The sequence below is a fragment of the Ovis canadensis genome, chromosome 22 (assembly GCF_042477335.2).
Source record: "Ovis canadensis isolate MfBH-ARS-UI-01 breed Bighorn chromosome 22, ARS-UI_OviCan_v2, whole genome shotgun sequence".
NCBI lineage: Eukaryota > Metazoa > Chordata > Mammalia > Artiodactyla > Bovidae > Ovis > Ovis canadensis.
Window position 1 is genome coordinate 30,249,769 of NC_091266.1, and position 19,030 is coordinate 30,268,798.

The following is a 19,030-nucleotide window of genomic DNA, read 5'->3' on the forward strand; positions in this document are numbered from 1 at the left end:
TATACCAAGTACAGGTTTCCTCACTGGTTCAGCAAATATTTAATCCATCTGCAATGGACAAGGTGTGGTGCCAGGCACTAGAGGTGGAGAGCAGGTATAGCAGGAACCACCCTAGAAGAGCCCAGGCGAGGTGGACATCAAGGCTGACCAATGAATGACAGCACAAGTGAGGTCAGTGCCTTGTTAGAGGTCACCCCACGGGTCAGAGAGGAGAGGCTTTATGAAAGTGGTGATGACTAAGCTAGGTTCAAGGAAACATAATAGTCAAGTGTTAACAGTGTTTGTCCCTAGACTTATGTCTAGAGTGAATCATTCAACATTGCTTAAAGGAAAACATGGCCTATGTTAGAGTGGTTACTTTGTGATGACAAAGGGCAGAGGTGTAGCTCCAGATTGTGATTCAGTGAAAGGTGTCCATTTAGATCTTATTAACTTGATGTTGAAAGGCATGTTGCAACAAAAATAGAGAAAGTAAACTGTTTTGAATGTTAGATATCAGAGGAGATAATAAAGGTTTTAATGAAGGAGAAAGGAAAAAGTCAGCTTTGCTGTGTGACTTACAGATTTTGTAGAATGGTAGTTATGCCACCCGGAGAAGGCAATGGCACCCCACTCCAGTACTCTTGGCTGGGAAATCCCATGGACGGAAGAGCCTGGAAGGCTGCAGTCCCTGGGGTCGCTGAGGGTTGGACACAACTGAGTGACTTCACTTTCACTTTTCACTTTCATGCATTGGAGAAGGAAATGGCAACCCACTCCAGTGTTCTTGCCTGGAGAATCCCAGGGATGGGGGAGCCTGGTGGGCTGCCGTCTATGGGGTTGCGCAGAGTCAGACACGACTGAAGTGACTTAGCAGCAGTTATGCCACCTTGCGTAGATTAGGAAGATGTGTATTTTCAATCTTTATAAAGTGGAGATAGGTGGTGGTGGGGTGGGACTGAGACTAGAGGATTAGGAAAAAACCTCTAGGGCTTCCCTGGTGGCTCAGTGGTAAAGACTCCAACTGCCAGGCAGGAGACACAGGTTCGATCCCACATGCTGTGTGGCAGGTAAGCCCCTGTGCCACAATTACTGAAGCTTGAGCGCCCTAGCGCCTGTGTCCTTAAACAAGAGAAGTCACCACAAGGAGAAGCCTGCACACCACAACAAATAGTAGCCCCCACTCACTGCAACTAAAAAGCCCACGCATGAATGAAGACCCAGCACAGCCAAAAATAAATGTTAAAAAAACACAACTTTTTTTGAGTATGTTATTTCCAGTACAAACTTAACAGTTACTCACATTTGCACGTAATACAGTAATAACTATAGTAATAACTCTTCTAAAGAGAAGGATTCTGTTTATTGGAGATCAAAAAGGAAGCATCTCAGAGTTTAAATTTTATTTTGTATTGCTTCTTTGCAATTTCCAGGTGGCGCTAGGGGGTAGATAATCCACCTGCTAAAGTAGGAGACCCAAGAGACAGATTCAATCCTTGGGTCAGGAAGATCCCCTGGAGTGCGAAATGGCAACTCGTTCCATTTCTGGAAAAATCCCATGGACAGGGGAGCTTGGCATGCTACAATCTATGGGGCCACAAAGAGTCAGACACGATTGAGCATATTTGGCAATTTCAAGGAAACATGTTACTATGGCAAGGGCCCTGAAATGGGAATCACTGGATTGGGGATGAAAATCTGTTTCTGACCTCGAGCAAGTCATTTCAACTCTCTAAGACTCAGCGTCCTCCACTCTAAAATGAGAATGTTCCTGCCTGCCCCATCCATCTTCCTAGGCTGTCATGCAAATCAAACTCCAACCTATTGTTAGGGAATCCTGTATATTAAGCATTTTTAGTGTCCCACACAATATGCTCATAAACTTCCTGTGTCATGTCATTTTCTCCTCACAGTGACACTACCTGTGAGTCTCCAGAACTGTCCCATTATATAGATGAGGAAACCATGGTTTAGAGAGCTTGTCGGTTGTCCAAGGTCATGCATCAAAGAGACTGACAGAGCTAGTATCTGAACCCGTGTGTGTGCCTATAGAGACAGGACTGTTACCTCCTACATTATGCCGCCACTTGTAAATCACATTTGAGCCAGAAAATGCACATGAGAGCACATCACAGGCAAGGAAATACTGTCCAGGACCATTTTCATTTTTCAGCAATGATTATACTGTGAATGAGGATGAAGATGAGATGACAGTGACATCACCTACCCCCACAAACAACTGTTCATTTTATTTGTCCATTATAACCACACTTCTCATTCTCTTCTTAACTAGTATGAGGGCAGGTGCGTTCAGAAGCCCTGACACCATCAGGGCACTTATTGTTTGTTAAAAAAAAAGAAGTCTGGAATCAAATAATCCTAGTTTAGACCAGCGATTTCACAACCTTAAGGCTCTGTGTAACCCTCTGTCCCCTACTCATGCTCACATAATGGATATTGCAAATACCAGCGTCACAGTCTAATGAGACTCTTTTTTTTTTCTTTTCTGCAAAACTGAGAAACCGACAGCTGGCCAGGGCAATGAATGAGCACTCCTTATACGTTTCTCTCCTTTTCTTCAGTGAAAGGAAATGTATTGCAAGTGGAAATAGCCATCCTGAAACTGCACAGTACACTTCCCTTGGATCTCACTGACTAGAACCGGATTACAGTGTATCAGGATGAGCCAGGCTAGGCTCCCTTACCAAGGAAGCCCCGAAATCTCTGTGGCTTAACAGTACAGGTTTCTTTCTTGCTCATCTCACAATTTAGGAGGGCCGGGGATACAGTACCTTGAACACGAGGCCCCCCCATGTCAAAGAAGCAGGTTAAGAGTGATGAAAGCTACCACACCATCTCATAACTGTGCCAGACCGGAAGTGACACACTCTGCTCACATTCCTATTGGTCGGATCTTGGTTCCACTGCTCCTCCTCCTGCAAGATGGCTGCCAAGAATGGTCCCAGCAAAGCAGATGTGAAGAACAGGTTAGGATTGTGTGCCTCTTGTGGGCTTCCCAGGTGGTTCAGTGGTGAAGAATACACCTGCCAGTGCAGGAGATGCAGGAAACACAAGTTTGATCCCTGGCTGGGGAAGATACTATGGAGAAGGAAATAGCAACCTGCTCTAAAATTCTTGCCTGGAGAATCCCATGGACAGAGGAGCCTGGCAGGCTGTAGTCCATGGGGTTGCAGAGTGGAACACGACTGAGTGACTGAGCACGCACACAAACGTGGTGAAACTACACACCTCCAATGGGGCTTGAACCCATAGGCTTCAATCGAAACTATGCAACTAGTCTCGGGACTTGGTGAAGCTCAGGTTCTTTACGTCTCCACATGGGAAAGAATTCAGCGAGGCAACGTGACAGGTAAGAAGTAGTCTTGTTAACATCCTCTGTAAAGCGGTTACAGGAAAACGTGGCTGGAGAGGACGGTCGTTCTCAGGTTTTGGGTGAGTTTCTGGAACAGGTGCCAAGTGAGTGTCCTTGGTTTGGCACAGGACAGAATTCACAAGCAAGCCAGAGTAAAGGGAAAGCAGGCTCACTGAGAGAGACACATGTTCCTTAGGCAGAATGCGGTCCTTTCAGGAGGGAAGAGGAGCCCTGGGGGAACACCCGTCATCAAGTGTGGGCCACCTGGGGAGGTGAGAGTGTGGGGGTAGGAGGTTCGAGGGTGGTGGGTACCGGGGGTGGTTAGTTTTTATGGGCTGCTTAATTTCATAGGCTAATGAGTGGGAAGATTATTCCAATTATTTTGGAGAAGGGGCAGGAATTTCCAGAACTGGGCCACTGCCCACTTTTTCGCCTTTTCTGGTTGGCCTGGGACCTGTCCTGGCTCCTGTGGGCATGTTATTAGCATAGGCCAGTGTATTACAATATGCGTATAATGAGGCTTAAGGGTTGTTGGAAGTCACATCATCTTCCATCTCAGGCCTAATCAGTTTTAACCAGTTTATGTCGTGTCCTCAATGGCAGTGTAATTTTTTTAAAGGTTGTGCTCTGCCCCCTTCCCTCTTGTCTCATTGGCCACCCCTAGATGTTGGAGAAGAAGTGGCTGGGGAATGGCTCCTGGGTGGAAGCCTGTCCCTCCATCTCACCCACGATCTCATGCCCTCAGCAGGCCAGGAACCCTGGTTAAAGATAAGGCAGGAAATGTTCTCTGAGCTTCCATGATTCCTACATCACCCTCTTCCACAGCCTTTTCCTCTCAATATTATAATCATTTTCCCTTTGCCTGTCACTCTCTCCCTTCATCCATGCCACCCCCCAATAAACTTCTTAAGACCCAGAGATTGTCTTCCCTTTCCATCTCTGGTGCCTAGGCAGGGTCTGGCACAAAGCAGGTGCTCAACAGACGTTTTTGGAGCAATTGAATGAGGGTCCATTGGAAACAGTGATTTCAGTCATATGACTGTCTTTAATGACTGTCTTTAAGAAATGCCTGACTCTTTAGAATTTTTAGTAGAGCCATTGAGGAACAAGAAGTATGATTCAACCTTTAAGTAAACATGGGAGCAAAAAGAGACCATATAGTAAACTTCAAGAATGTGGCCATAAATCAGGTAAATATTTGATCAGTGACATCAGTGTATATGAAACATTTCTCTAAGGAAACTCACTTTTGGAAATCCACTTAGAATATCTTAAGTCTGGCTTTGGCATTTTAACCAAAACTACATCTCCAAGACTCGGCATCTCCATGCCCAGAGGGTGTCAGAGTGATAATGAATGAAGCAGGAGGTAAAAAAAATTTAGGGTAGTTTGATGCATACTTTTTAATAACTTTAATTAAAGGAGCCAAATAAATGAGGCACTTAATCAGAAAAGATTTTTCTGAGTTTGTAGGAAGTAGGCAAGAGCCACTATGACTTCGGTGCTCCCATGAGTAGATGAGCTGCCTGAGACAGAGCCAGTTCAGAGAAGAAGGGTAGGGGGCTGACAGCTGCGAGAGTTGAAATGTATTGAGGACTACGTGCCCGATGTTGTGCTAAAGGCTTTATGCACATTGTCTAATTTGATCTTACCAGCACTGTGAGACAGGTACTATTATACCCATTTCACCGATTGGTATAGTAAGGCTCAGAGAGTTTAATAATTGACTCAATATCATGGAGCTGCTAAGAGGGTGGTGGCAAAAAATTGAGAACCAGGCTGTCTGGTTCCAAAGACAACAACTTTTCACGATTAAGCTTTAAACTCACTCCCAGATTCAGGTACTAGAAGAAAATTTGATGGGTGTTTTGCTCATTCATTACAGTGTAACAATACAGCCCCAAACCTAGCTTCATAAAACAAAAATGTATTACTACCTGTCATGAGGCCATCAAGGTTTTTTCTGTGTTGGAATCTCTCCTATAGTTTAAGTCAGAAGGTCCAGCCTTGAAAGTCACACAGTGTCACCTCCTCTGTATCCTGCTACTTAAAAATTGGATACAGGACCAGCATAGATTCAAGGAGAGTTTCTGCATGCAAGGGGATAAATACCAGGAAGCATCCTTCCTTGAGGACATTTAGGAGACTGGTTGTTACCGTGGACAAAGCTAAGTGAGCATGTATGAAGCATCCCACATGTGTGTGTGCTCCGCTTCTCGTGTGCTTTTTCACAGCCCAGAAGGCAGGCAAACCAGGGTCAAGCGTAGATCTCTATGTAACAGACACGGACACTGTCACTCAGTGAAATTAAGTGACTGACCAAAAGTCACACAGCTTCTAAATGTGGGCCTGGAGTGTGGACTTTGGTCTTCTGACTCCTGCCTCTGCACACTTTATAGATTTTTCCTCAGCTGCTTAGGCTCAGAACTCTTTGGCACCTAGAGGCAGGAAGGAGACAGAGGCTCCACTAGCAGAAAGTGATGAAGAGGAAGGAATCATGAGTCTAAATTGAAAAGGGAAAAGGATATCAAAGTTGTAAGAATTTTAAAAACATGATAACATCAGCTAAAATAGCTGATACAGGAATGGACATGTATCTTCCGCTCACAGGAGTACAATTTGGTGCAGACTTTCTGGGTATGCAATAGATGCCAAAAGTCTTAGAGTTTTGCAAAATATTTGACCCAGAAATTCCATATCTAGAAAATATTCTAAGGAAATAGCCATGAGTATGGACAAATAGTTATTCAGTTCAGTTCAATCACTCAGTCGTTGTGACCCCATGAACCATAGCACACCAGGCCTCCCTGTCTATCACCAACTCCCGGAGTTCACCCAAACTCATGTCCATTGAGTTGGTGATGCCATCCAACCATCTCATCCTCTGTCGTCTCCTTCTCTTCCTGCCCTCAATCTTTCCCAGCATCAAGGTCTTTTCAAATGAGTCAGCTCTTTGCATCAGGTGGCCGAAGTATTGGAGCTTCAACATCAGTCCTTCCAATGAACACCCATGACTGATCTCCCTTAGGATGGACTGGTTGGATCTCTTTGCAGTCCAAGTTATCAGAATATGCCATATAGATTTTGTTTTGATTGTTTCTGCACCTGGGCTTCTCTTGTTGTGGAGCTTAGGCTCAAGAATGCACGGACTCAGTAGTTGCAGTTTGGGCAGCTCTCTAGTTTTAGCACACAGGCTTAGTTGCCCCACAGCCCTGCAGTCTGTCCACCAACCATGAATCGAACCGACGTCCCTTGCATTGGGAGGCAGTGTTAATCACTGGACTACCAGGCAAGTCCCTGTAATTGCAGTATTTTTGTTAGCAGGGAAAAATGAGACAATCCAAATGTCTAACAATAAAGGTTTTGTTGAATAATGAAAGGCCATTCTGCCATTAAACTGATGTTATGCAAAACTATTTAATGTCATGTAAAATGTTCACAACATTATTTATAGGAAAAGAGTAGGTTTTAAAACTGTATTATATGTGCCACCTTTATTACAAAAAGCCATACTGTATCCATACACACAGAAAAAGGGACAAGAAAGAAGTAATACCAAATGTCAATAGTAATTTTTTGAGGATGAGGGGGATTATAGGATTTTTTCTTTTTAAAAATTTTTTCTTCTTTGTATTTTTAAAATTGTTTATAGTATGTATTATTATTTTTTGGTATAGGAAAATTTATTACTATCGTGCTTTCATCATCAAAATTTATGATCTTGGTCTTTCCTTCTCGCCTTTGTAGAAAGCCAAAAGAGAGACATTGGCTACTTTGACAACCTTAAAGCAGACTCCAGGAATGTCACCAACAGCATGATCTTTGCGACCAAATCCGGCAACCAGAACTTCATCATTTTCCTCAATAAAATTCAAGCAATCACTGGGTTCAAAAGCAGTGATTTTTTTTGCCATTCTTTATTAGCTGAACCCTGACATACTTCCTGATGGCAGAATTTGGCTGTTTGGCTTCAACTCCTATTTTTAGAAGCGCCGCCAAAAGGGTTGGCCTTCAGGGCTGTGCCCAGATGGGCTTTCTTGTACTACTTATCATGCCACTTCTGGTCTCGTCGGTGGCTATGGAGCTTCCTGGCAGTACGAAGACCGCAACACTTGCCCATCCTGCCGGCGCCATGGGCCTGAGCGAAAGAGAGAGTATGTATTACTTTTGTAATGAATTTTTTAAAAGATCAAGAAGGGAATTAGGAAAATATAGAGGATTTTAAGCTAGTTTCAACAAACCAAATAGAAGGTAAACATATGAATAATATAATACCTTATATTTGACTCTTCAAAGTCCTTTTTAATTCAAGGTCTGACATTTTGAACTGTGGTGTTGGAGAAGACTCTTGAGAGTCCCTTGGACTGCAAGGAGATCCAACCAGTCCATTCTAAAGGAGATCAGTCCTGGGTATTCTTTGGAAGGAATGATGCTAAAGCTGAAACTCCAGTACTTTGGCCACCTCATGCGAAGAGTTGACTCATTGGAAAAGACTCTGATGCTGGGAGGGATTGGGGCAGGAGGAGAAGGGGACGACAGAGGATGAGATGGCTGGATGGCATCACGGACTCGATGGACGTGAGTTTGAGTGAACTCCAGGAGATGGTGATGGACAGGGAGGGCTGGCGTGCTGTGATTCATGGGGTCGCAAAGAGTCGTACGTGACTGAGCAACTGAACTGAACTGAATTTCATTTCTACAACAATTCAATGAGGGAGATTGGACAGGTATTATTATTTCTGTTTTGTAAATGAGAAAAGTGAGGGTCTAAGTAAGAAAGCCTTCCTCAGTGATCAATGCAAAGAAATAGAGGAAAACAATAGAATGGGAAAAACTAGACATCTTTTTAAGAAAATTAGAGATACCAAGGGCTACACAGAAGAACTATACAAAAAAGATCTTCATGACCCAGATGATCACGATGGTGTGATCACTCACTTGGAGCCAGACATCCTGGAATGCGAAGTCAAGTGGGCCTTATGAAGCATCACTACAAACAAAGCTAGTGGAGGTGATGGAATTCCAGTTGGGCTTTTTCAAATCCTAAAAGATGATGCTGTGAAAGTGCTGCACTCAATATGCCAGCAAATTTGGAAAACTCAGCAGTGGCCACAGGACTGGAAAAAGTCAGTTTTCATTCCAATCCCTAAGAAAAGCAATGCCAAAGAATGTTCAAACTACCACATAATTGTACTCATCTCACACACTAGTAAAGTAATGCTCAAAATTCTCCAAGCCAGGCTTCAATAATACATGAACCGTGAACTTCCAGATGTTCAAGCTGGTTTTAGAAAAGGCAAAGGAACCAGAGATCAAATTACCAACATCCGCTGGATCATGGAAAAAGCAAGAGAGTTCCAGAAAAACATCTGCTCTATTGACTATGCCAAAGCCTTTTACTATGTGGATCACAACAAACTATAGAAAATTCTTAAAAAGATGAGAATACCAGACCACCTGACCTGTCTCCTGAGAAATCTGTATGCAGGTCAGGAAGCAACAGTTAGAACTGGACATGGAACAACAGACCAGTTCCAAATCGGGAAAGGAGTACATCAAGGCTGTATATTGTCACCCTGCTTATTTAACTTCTATGCAGAGTACATCATGAGAAACGCTGGGCTGGAAGAAGCACAAGCTGGAATCAAGATTGCCGGGAGAAATATCAATAAACCTCAGATATGCACATGACACCACCCTTATGGCAGGAAGTGAAGAGGAACTAAAGGGCCTCTTAATGAAAGTGAAAGAGGAGAGTGAAAAAGTTGGCTTAAAAAAAAAAGAAAAAGTTGGCTTAAAACTCAACATTCAGAAAACTAAGATCATGGCATCTGGTCCCATCACTTCATGGTGAATAGATGGGGAAACTGGTAACAGTGACAGACTTTATTTTTCTGGGCTCCAAAATCACTGTAGATGGTGACTGCAGCCATGAAATTAATAGATGCTTGCTCCTTGGAATAAAAGCTATGACCAACCTAGACAGCATATTAAAAGCAGAGACATTACTTTGCCAACAAAGGTCTATCTAGTCAAAGCTATGGTTTTTTCAGTAGTCATGTATGGATGTGAGAGTTAGACTATAAAGAAAGCTGAGCTCCGAAGAACTGATGCTTTTGAACAATGATGTTGGAGAAGACTCTTGAGAGTCCCTTGGACTGCAAGGAGATCCAACTAGTTCATCCTAAAGGAAATCAGTCCTGAATATTCATTGGAAGGACTGATGCTGAAGCTGAAACTCCAATACTTTGGCCACCTGATGTGAAGAACTGACTCATTTGAAAAGACCCTGATGCTGGGAAAGATAAAAGGCAGGAGGAGAAGGGGATGGCAGAGGATGAGATGGTTGGATGGCATCACTGACTCAGTGGACATGAGTTTGAGTAAACTCCAGGAGTTGGTGATGGACAGGGAGGCCTGGTGTGCTGTAGTCCATGGGGTCACAGTGGGTCAGACACAACTGAACAACAGAACTGAACTGAAGTGGATAAATCTGCAAGGTCAACCCAGCTCGTTAGGATGAAACCAGCACTCAAGCACAGACCTGCTGGTCCGTTCCTGGACTTTAGATGCCAAAGTCACACAAAAACGTATTACTGCCTGTGCATCAGTGGGGCCAGCTTGTTCTCTGCTGGAGTCTCTCCTACAGTTTCAGTCACGTGGTCTCGCTTTGGAGTGAATGGGCACATCTGCTTTCCATGTTACCACTGTGGACCCCTCTACCTCTATGGCTTTAGCCTACCCAGAGTCCCTGCCCATCTCTGGTCTCACCATTCTGACTTTCCTCTGTGAAACCTGCCCTTTCTCAGACTTGGTCCCAATTGCAGGGGTGGGCACATGACCTCAACCCAGCCAATGAGAGCCATCGTGGGGAATTCTGCCCAAAGTGTTAGAAAAGAGTTTTTGAATTTGTAGGAAGTGGGCAAGAGCTACTGTGGCCTCTGTGCTCCCAGAGGGGATGAGCCTGAAACACGGCCAGTTCAGAGAAGACAGTCAGGAGGCTGACAGACACCCAAATACGTTGTTTGGGTCCCTGGATCCTGTGTGCCTAAAGCTGGATCCACTGGCCTTTCTGCTTACCTGAATCAGAACACAGCTTTTCCCTTCTCTTTGCCACCACACCCCACCCTGCAACCTTTACCCTCCTCTTCCTCCTTCTTCTTTTTGTTTGTTTAATTTTGAGTTGAATTTCCAACCAAGACTCCTGACAGTATATTCTCTGGTCTCAGTTCTCTTTTCTTTTTTAAAAAAATTTTAATGTATTTATTTATTTTTGGCTATGTTGGGTCTTCATTGCTGTTTCTCTAGTTGTGATTCGTGAGTTTCTGATTGCAGTGCCTTTTCTTGTTGCAGTAATTGCGGTACATGGGCTTAGCTGTTGCATGGCATGTGGGATCTTTCCGGAGCAGGGATCAAACCTGTGTCCCCTGCACTGGCAGGCGGATTCTCAACCCCTGGACCACCGGGGAAGTCCCAGTCTCAGTTTTCTTAGCTATAAGATGGAGACACAAATAGTAAAGTGCTGCTCACCTCCCACAAGGGATTTTCTGAGATTAACATGAGTCAATCATATCATGTGCTTGTCAGTGAAAGCTATGATTTTTTAACAATTTAGAAAAGACTGAATTCAGAAATCTCAGCTCCTCACCACCATCCCCAAAAGAAGGAAAGAGACTGCTCCATGCATAAAAGTATAGAGAATAGATTCCTAAGTTCTGAGGAAAGAGAAGGTACTGTGTCAGCAACTTCAACCAGGAGCTTCTCTTTCTTAATTCTCTGGTAGCTAGCCCCACCCCGACCTCCCTTCTCATGCACTCACACACACCCTTACTCCCTCAGGGTCCCCTTCAATGCCAGGTGACGCCAGGCCCTGGAAAAACTTTCTGTTGGCAATTGTTAGAAATAGCAGAAGTTTCAAGAGAGAAAGAAAAAGTGGAGGTGACGTGGTTGGCAAGACAGAACTGGCTGATTTTGCAACACAACTTGGAGAGAGGGAAAGTAAACTAAGAGAAAGTTGGCGAGGACTTACAGCCTTGTTCCTGCAGTGGTTATAGACAGGAAGGACTTGGGGCCTGCACTCAGCCAGCGCTCAGGTAAGGCTGAGCATTTTCCCAGAGAGCTGGGACTCTGATGAAGCCAGGTCAGAGGGCTCTGAGATTAAGGAATAAAGCTTAGTACAGGAGGAGCAAAATTCACATACAAACCTACTCTGCCAGATTAAACCGAAAAGGCATTAATGTAGCTCACAAGATCTCTGAAGTGGGTCCAGAGAACCGGTTTTGGAGACTTCCCAGTCTGGACAGATGTCATGCTCAGCTCCCATTGTTGGTGCTGGTCACTGGGCTGGAACCCCCACCACAGTGCCCTAAACCCTCACCCCAGAATGAATTCTCTGCAGCCCCAGCTTCCTCATGTCCTCTCCTGGAGGCCAAGTCAGTCATGGGGTGTCTGATTGGGCTAAACCTAGGATACAGTCTTGCTGCAAGGGAGCTGAGAAAGCCGGTATCAGCCTCTGACCTTGGGGAGGCAGGACCCACAATGCAGGAAATTTTCCAATTACAGGATCGGGTTCAAAAGGGCAGTTATCAGGTAGGTATATACCCCCCAACAGCATTTGGTAGTGTGTGTGTATATATATGCACATGCATATACATGTGTGAAATAGGCATAAGATCTGTCTCCAGGTCTCTTTTCCACAGTGTCTTCATCCTTAAAAATCCAAAGATCCGTCATTCAAGCCCCTGCCCACAGCAGGAGCCCAGTCTCCTCATTTGACTGAATTCAGACCACAGCTCCAAGTACTACCTGGTCCCCACTTCTCCTTGTGGTTCTGTTCCTTCAGGTCGTTATTACTCCCCGCTCCCCACCTCAGATGTGGACCCAGGGCTGTCTAATCCCCCCACTCTCTGCAATGAAGACAGGATATGCTCCTCAGAGACACACCAGGCCCCCAGGGACAGCACTTTCTCCTAATGCATCTCCTGTATCGTCACTGGGCTGTGACTTGTCACATCCTCTCCCCTCAGGACTCAGTTCTGGTTTCCCTCTACAGAAGCAAGCGTCCATTAAAGCAGCCTCAGAGATGAATTCAGCTACCAAGACGGAAGTCTTTTTTTTAAGCATTGGATCTTACCCCAGATGGAACCCTGTGCCGGGGGAGAGAGTTGAGGAACTACTCTAGTTAGTGTCTCCTTTAGAAAAGCCCAGAAAGCAAACTAAGGTCAACGCCCCAGATCAGTCCCTGCTCCACACTTCAGGTGACTGAGTCTGTTAAGAACCCACAGTTCTGGATAAAGGGGGGTGAAACGCTGGGTGGGGACTGAGGGGCATGTTCCTCGACTCTTCCACGTCTGCCTTCCCGCTTGGGTGATATTTGTGTACTTGCCTCGCCCTCCACCCCGATCCATTTCTGTCCTCGGTGCTTGTCTGTTGAGTGACCCACCAGCTCCTATGTGCATCCTGCTTGAGTCTCCCGGGAGGGCCCGCTACTAGCCCCACCTATCTCCATGACATTCACCCAGGGGTCGGTCCCATATTTTATCTATGTTTTGTGAGTTCCCCACATACTTAAGACAGGGACTATATATCATTTGCTATGGCATCCTCAGTGACTGGTGGAGTGCCTGTTAGTGTTTTCGAATGGAAAGAAGAAAAGATGGATTGATGGATGGATGGACACCTGAGCTTTGAGGGGCCATAGTCAGATACCACGAGGGGGCAGTGTGGAGCAGCTTTAAAAGTATTCCCCAGCTCTGCCACCAGACCCTAGCTGGCAGCTAGGTTTCTAGAATTTATTTTGTTTAATATTTTCCTTTGTGAGACAAGAAGCTGAGGCTCCAGAAGGTGATGGCTGTGCCCGAGGGCAGGCAGCTCCTGAACTGGGCTCTTGGGTGGATCCAGCACCTTGTCCATTATAGTATGCCCCGTAAACCAGCTGCCTAGGCTCTGGGGAGCCCCTTTTATTACCCCCTGGAGCTCTTCCTGAAAGGCTACCCATCAGCCTCAGAACCAACATCCAGCCTGGGAGGCTGCCACCTGTATGACCAGGCATTTCCTGACAACCTTCATTGCTGGGCTTGTGGCTGCTTGTGCCTAGATTCCCCAGAGTCTGCACCTTCCCAGCAGTGGCAGAAACCCCCAGGCCTGGGTTTCTGGACACTTAAGTGGGTTGTAACTTCGTGGTTCCTGGAGAGGAATTCCAGACTATTCCATCAAGTTCGATACTGCATCTGCCTATCTCCACTCTGCGTGGGACCTGGTGTCACCTCAAAACTTCTGTGGCTCCAAGAAGAGCCCATCTAAGAACCCGTCCAAGGTCACTGGGATGGCAGTCGGGAACCTGGGTCTGCTCCGTTGGGCCTAACCAGCCATGGAAGCTGGACCCTCTCCCCTTGCCCTGCTGGGGCCTTCCACTGCCTCAAGTGTAGAATGAGAGACTACACTACCTGCCCTGGATAACTGTCCTTAGGAGGAGGTCAGAGCCTGAACACGAGAGGGTTTTTAATGTGGAGGTCTTTTCTTATACAAATTCACACATCCTTTTTGTTGTCATGGTCTGGGCTGCTGAGCCTAGACTGAGTTTTCCTGGAGGCCTGGAGCAGAAGTTCTTGGTCTTTGGGACCTCACTGCTGCTGCTAAGTCACTTCAGTCGTGTCTGACTCTGTGTGACCCCAGAGACGGCAGCCCACCAGGGTCCGCCGTCCCTGGGGTTCTCCAGGTCAGGATAATATTTTCTATTATAAATCTTAACAAGTCTCACAGGTTTTTGTTTTTGTATTTTTTCTTCAAAGGAAGAAGTAAGTGATTTTAAATATTTAGTCCATTTTAAAAATGCATTTATTTATGTATTTTTGACTGTGCTGGGTCTCCACTGCTGTATGCAAGCTTTCTCTAGTTGTGGTAGCTGGGGGCTACTCTAGTTGCTGTGTGCAGGCTTCATGTTGCAGTGGTTTCTCACCCGGGCCCGGTCGGCCTCTAGAGTGTGGGCTCAGTAGATGCGGTGCACAGACTTAGTGGTCCTGAGGCATGTAGAATCTTCCCCAACCAGGGCTCGAACCCATCGTGTCCCCTGCACTGGCAGGAAGATTCTTAACTGCTGGACCATCAGGGAAGTCCTCATAGGATTTTTACATAGGTCAACCTTTTTACATAGGATTTTTTCTTCTAAAGATACTTTGTCCTGAAAGAAAAAGAAGCTTAGCATAAAACTGAGCAGAACATAATTTTACAATTAAAAGTGGAAATATTTAGCTTTGAGGAAAACTTGTTTAGTTGCTAAGTCATGTCTGGCTCTTTTGTAATCCTATGGACTATAGCCTGTTAGGCTCTTCTGTCTATGGGATTTACCAGGCAAGAATACTAGAACGGGTTACCATTTCTTTCTCCAGGGGATTTTCCCAACCCAGGGATCCAACCGGAGTCTCCTGCATTGGCAGGTGGATTCTTTACCATTGAACTACCAGGGAAACCCCCAGTGAAAAACTACGTGGCCTATATTTTTCTTGTTTCACTTTGGACCAGTGGAAAGGGAAGCAAGGATGGATGTCTGAGAGCCATTGCTGGAGGGTATGTGTGGTTGGGTGTTTCCCCCACCTGCAGCCAAGGTCTCAGCAGGAAGAGGTGCATCATGGGGCAGCCATGTGCATTGGGGGAACTGAAATACAAAGCAGGAAGATAATGTTCCAGGAAATTTTAAAAATGCATATCACCAATTCATGGGTGTACCCTGACCCCCAATGTGTAAAGTACTGTATGCCTACAGCCAGCCTCAGATGCATAGAAAAAATGCTGGAAAGCTACCCAGCAACACTTCACAGGGTTATCTCTGAGTTATTTCTTATATTTGTTTATGTTTATTTTCTCTGAATTATTTCTTATATTTTCCAGATCTTACTGTTTTGTAATCAGAAACATAGAAGGAATAAATAAGTTTTTTTAAAAAAAGTGATGCAAGAGGAATCTTGCAATACACTGTGTAAGACCTTGGCCAACGGTCTCCTTGGGATACACAGAATTTCAATAAAGCCACGTCTTGGGTTGCAGAAGGCTCTTTTGGGATTGTGATGGTATCATCCACCCCCCCATCTTCACATTTCTAGAGCCTGGTCTGGTGCCTGGCATGTGGTAAGGATGGAACCATCAGTGTGTGTTAAGTGGACCACTTTCCTTCCTAGACGAGCCAGTGCGGCTCCTCAGGGAGAGGGGGCCACAGAGAAAAGCTGCCATTTATGTAGAAATGGACCTTATCTGAATTGCTTTTCTGAGTACAAAAATTTGTAATTGCAGCTTTTCCTTGGAAGAATGGAGCCAGGTGATCACCAAATTCCCTTTTGTGAGTTTAAGGTCCTATCTTAGAGGCAATCCGGTTGCCATTAAAGTAAAGACCACCTTTAAACAACAAGGTTTGGGGAGGGCAGATCTTCCAAGGTTAGCTGTCTTGGCGACAGCAATAGGAATTAATTCTGGCCAATTCAAGCAGAAAGGAAATGTATTGAAAAGGCTCCTGGTAACTCCCAGTTCAGACAGGAGGCCTACAGCCAGCTGATAAAATGGGCAGGACCAGGAGCATCAGCAGAGAAACCACCGCTGAGGCTACTGGGCCCCGCCTCCTGGGCAAGCTTCTGTTTTCTCATGGTTTCAAGTCTTGGCAGGCTCACCGCAGGGTGCTGAACATGGAATCTGGGAATCTGGAGCCAGACGGGCTGGTTTCAGACCATACTTATGAGGACCTTAGGCAAATTCCATTACTTCTCTAGGCTTCTGTTTCCACATCTGTAAAATGGGCTTTTAAAAGTACCCACTTGCATTCATTATCTTTGTTATAATATGAAACAAATTTTCCCCAAAGTTAGTGGCTTAGAACAACAATGAACATGTATTATCTCTCAGTTTCTATGGTTCAGGGATTCAGTAGCAGCTTATCTGGGTGACTCCGCCATAAGGTTTTTCTAGAGGTTTGGTCAGATAGGGGCCAGGGCCATAGTTACCCGAAGGTTCAGCTGGGGCTGGAAGTGCTGTTTCCAAAGTGACTCTCTCACCTGGCTGACACGGTGGTGCTGGATGTGGGCTGCTTGAGCGTCCTTACACCATGGTGGTTGCTTTCCCCCTAGAGCAAGTGATGCCAGAGAGAGAGCAAGACAGAGGTCACATGCTTTTAATGACCTCACTGGTAGAGTAGTATCACTTCTGCTACATCCATTCATTAAGCAAAAAGTGAGTCCAACTTACAGGCAAGGGGAGGAGAATTAGGTTCCACTTTTTGAAGGGAAGAGTGTAAAACAATTTGCAGCCATATTTTATAAACACCACACTACCTCACAGGATTGTTATGAAAATTATATGGCTTAATACAAATAAGTGCTTAAAGCAGTGCCTGGGTCATGGTAGTTACCATGTACGTATGTGTTGATTGTTGATTGCTCTTAATATTGTTACTGCTTCTGTTATTATTATTCTCCCCTGTCCTCCCCCCACCCCCAGCCCCGCCCCCTGCTCCTCACTGTCCTTTCTCCTCAAAGTCACCTCAGAGGTGAGGCTGATCGCTGCTGGAGTTGTTGGCTCCTAAGACGCCCTCAGGAAGCAGGGGCTTCCTCAGGACTGGCCTCACTCTCTTCGTTTGGCTCAGGAAACCAAGTCTCCAACAACCGAGGTCCGGCGGGCGCCAGCCCCTCATTGTACGTCTCAGTCCTCACAGTTGCTACCAGGCTGGCCCCTGCTCTCCTCTCTTCGTCTGCTCAGGCGAGATTCCCGCAACGGTGAGCTTGAGCACACCCCCAGGCAAGTGGTGGGCTTGATGGGACACACTCCTGTCCAGTCAGTGCCCCCAGTGTGATAGGTGTGGGGGGGCAGCTCTGAGGGCTGAAGCAGAGACCAAGTGGAAGAGTCAGGGAGAGGAGCCCTCGCAGCACAAGCCTGCAAACCACCAGGTTGTTCCCTGCCGAGGACACCCGCCTGAGGGGTATAAATGGCGGCCGAGACCCAACCGGGCCCTCCTCCCGGAGCTCCGGGCCCTCCTCCCCGAGCTCCGAGGCTTGGCTGCATCCACCTTGCCTCTTCCTCGTGTCTGCTCGCTTTTCTAATTTTGCTACAGCATGGCATGCGTTAGCGTGGTTGGGCCACCAGGTCTGGTTGGCAGATGCCTGCCCTGAGCCTTTAGTATGCAAATACTTCATGACCAGGTGCCGATCACTTGTCTCACTTGGACTTAGCTTTTCGTTTTCCACTTTCTACTTGGGTTTCTCTGTTTTGGCCAACAGGTATGACATGGACAGGGGGATCACAGGCCCGAGGCACGTGAAAGCTCTTGCTATTTACTCAGAACTGTGTGGCTGTCACGTCCTACACTTTGCATGTACCTGAAGGCCACTCGATGCCCTGTCCGCTTGGGAACTCATGGGCCTCCTTGAAGAAGGAGCATGAGGTGGCCTTCCCTGCACCCTACTGGCTTGGCTGGGGTGGTTACTCAGCTGTGAGCGCTCAGGGCAATGGGACCTGGGGTCTAAACACCTTGATAAGATGGGAGGAGCAGAGGCAGGAGGGAGACTTTAAATCTCTACACAGGAGTAAGTGCCCTTTACCTTCTGCTCCAGAATAGATCCTAATTGTGCAAGGAGATATTCTGGACTTTGCAAGAACTTATGTTTCAAACCTGATAGACATAGATCTATAGATAAAGAGAAGATACACAGACTGGCTGTGGAGAAGTTTGGAGAGGAAACTGCAGACCAGAAAGCATTTTCATACAAACTTTATAGAGTTTTTCCAGAGGAAAATTAAGAAAACCCACACACAGAAAAAAATCCCCTTCTCTTGTTTGGTTAAAAATATAAATAGGCACAGGAGTCACCCCTCAATACGACCTTCCATTTATTTCAGAAACTAGACCACCCATATTTATATTTGGTGGCTCCTCATCTCCATTTCTACCAGTTTATCTAGGCGTGGAAGAGGCAAAGAAACATGATACTAACGGCCACCCTGAGCAGTGAATACAGCTGTCACAACCAGGGCTCACCTCTCTGTGGTTTTCTTCCGTCTTGTCTCTGAGGAAAAGGTGATGTCAGTGCACTGGGGGACTCTGTACCTGGACCCCGGAACAAGGGGATTTTGCAGCTGTGGACACCTGGGGCCACAGCACGAAGTTGAGCCTCGCCAGTGGGTTGGTGAAAGGGGTTACAGAGTTCATGGTGAAGTTCCTACCAGGAAAAGAATCACATTTCTGGTTTTTGCTGCAAGGCGGGACTTCACAATGGAAGCCAACAGTAAGCGGTAGAGTGTGCCAAGGCCTCAAGAGGACGCAGCCTCTGGCCGAGGGTTTCTCAGCCTCAGCACTGTCGGTACTTGGGGCTAGACAGGTCTGTGCTGCAGAGCTCTCCTGCGCACTGCAGGATGTTTGGCAGCAGCCCTGGCCTCTCCCCTACCCACTGGACGCCACAACAACCCCCTAGGGTGACAAGCAAAAAATGTCTCTGGATGGTTACCAAATGTCTCTGTGGTGGTGTGTGTGGTGTGTGTACGCGAGCACATAAAATCTACCTCCTGTCCTCACCCCAGTTAAGAAGCAGTGCTCTAGTGGTTAAGAGCAGGGGCCAGGGAAAGTTAGGGCAAAAAGCAGATAACCAGACTGCTTAGATTCAAATCCCAGTGCCTGCAACCTGTAGGAGCACGGCTACTGCTGCT

The 19,030-nt window shown here is 46.1% G+C and overlaps 1 pseudogene; it reads right to left on the reverse strand.

Moving 5' to 3' along the window:
- Positions 1–7,026: 7,026 nt before the first annotated feature.
- On the reverse strand, positions 7,027–7,501 carry LOC138929805 (small ribosomal subunit protein uS12-like; annotated as a pseudogene).
- Between the last annotated feature and the right edge of the window lie 11,529 nt (positions 7,502–19,030).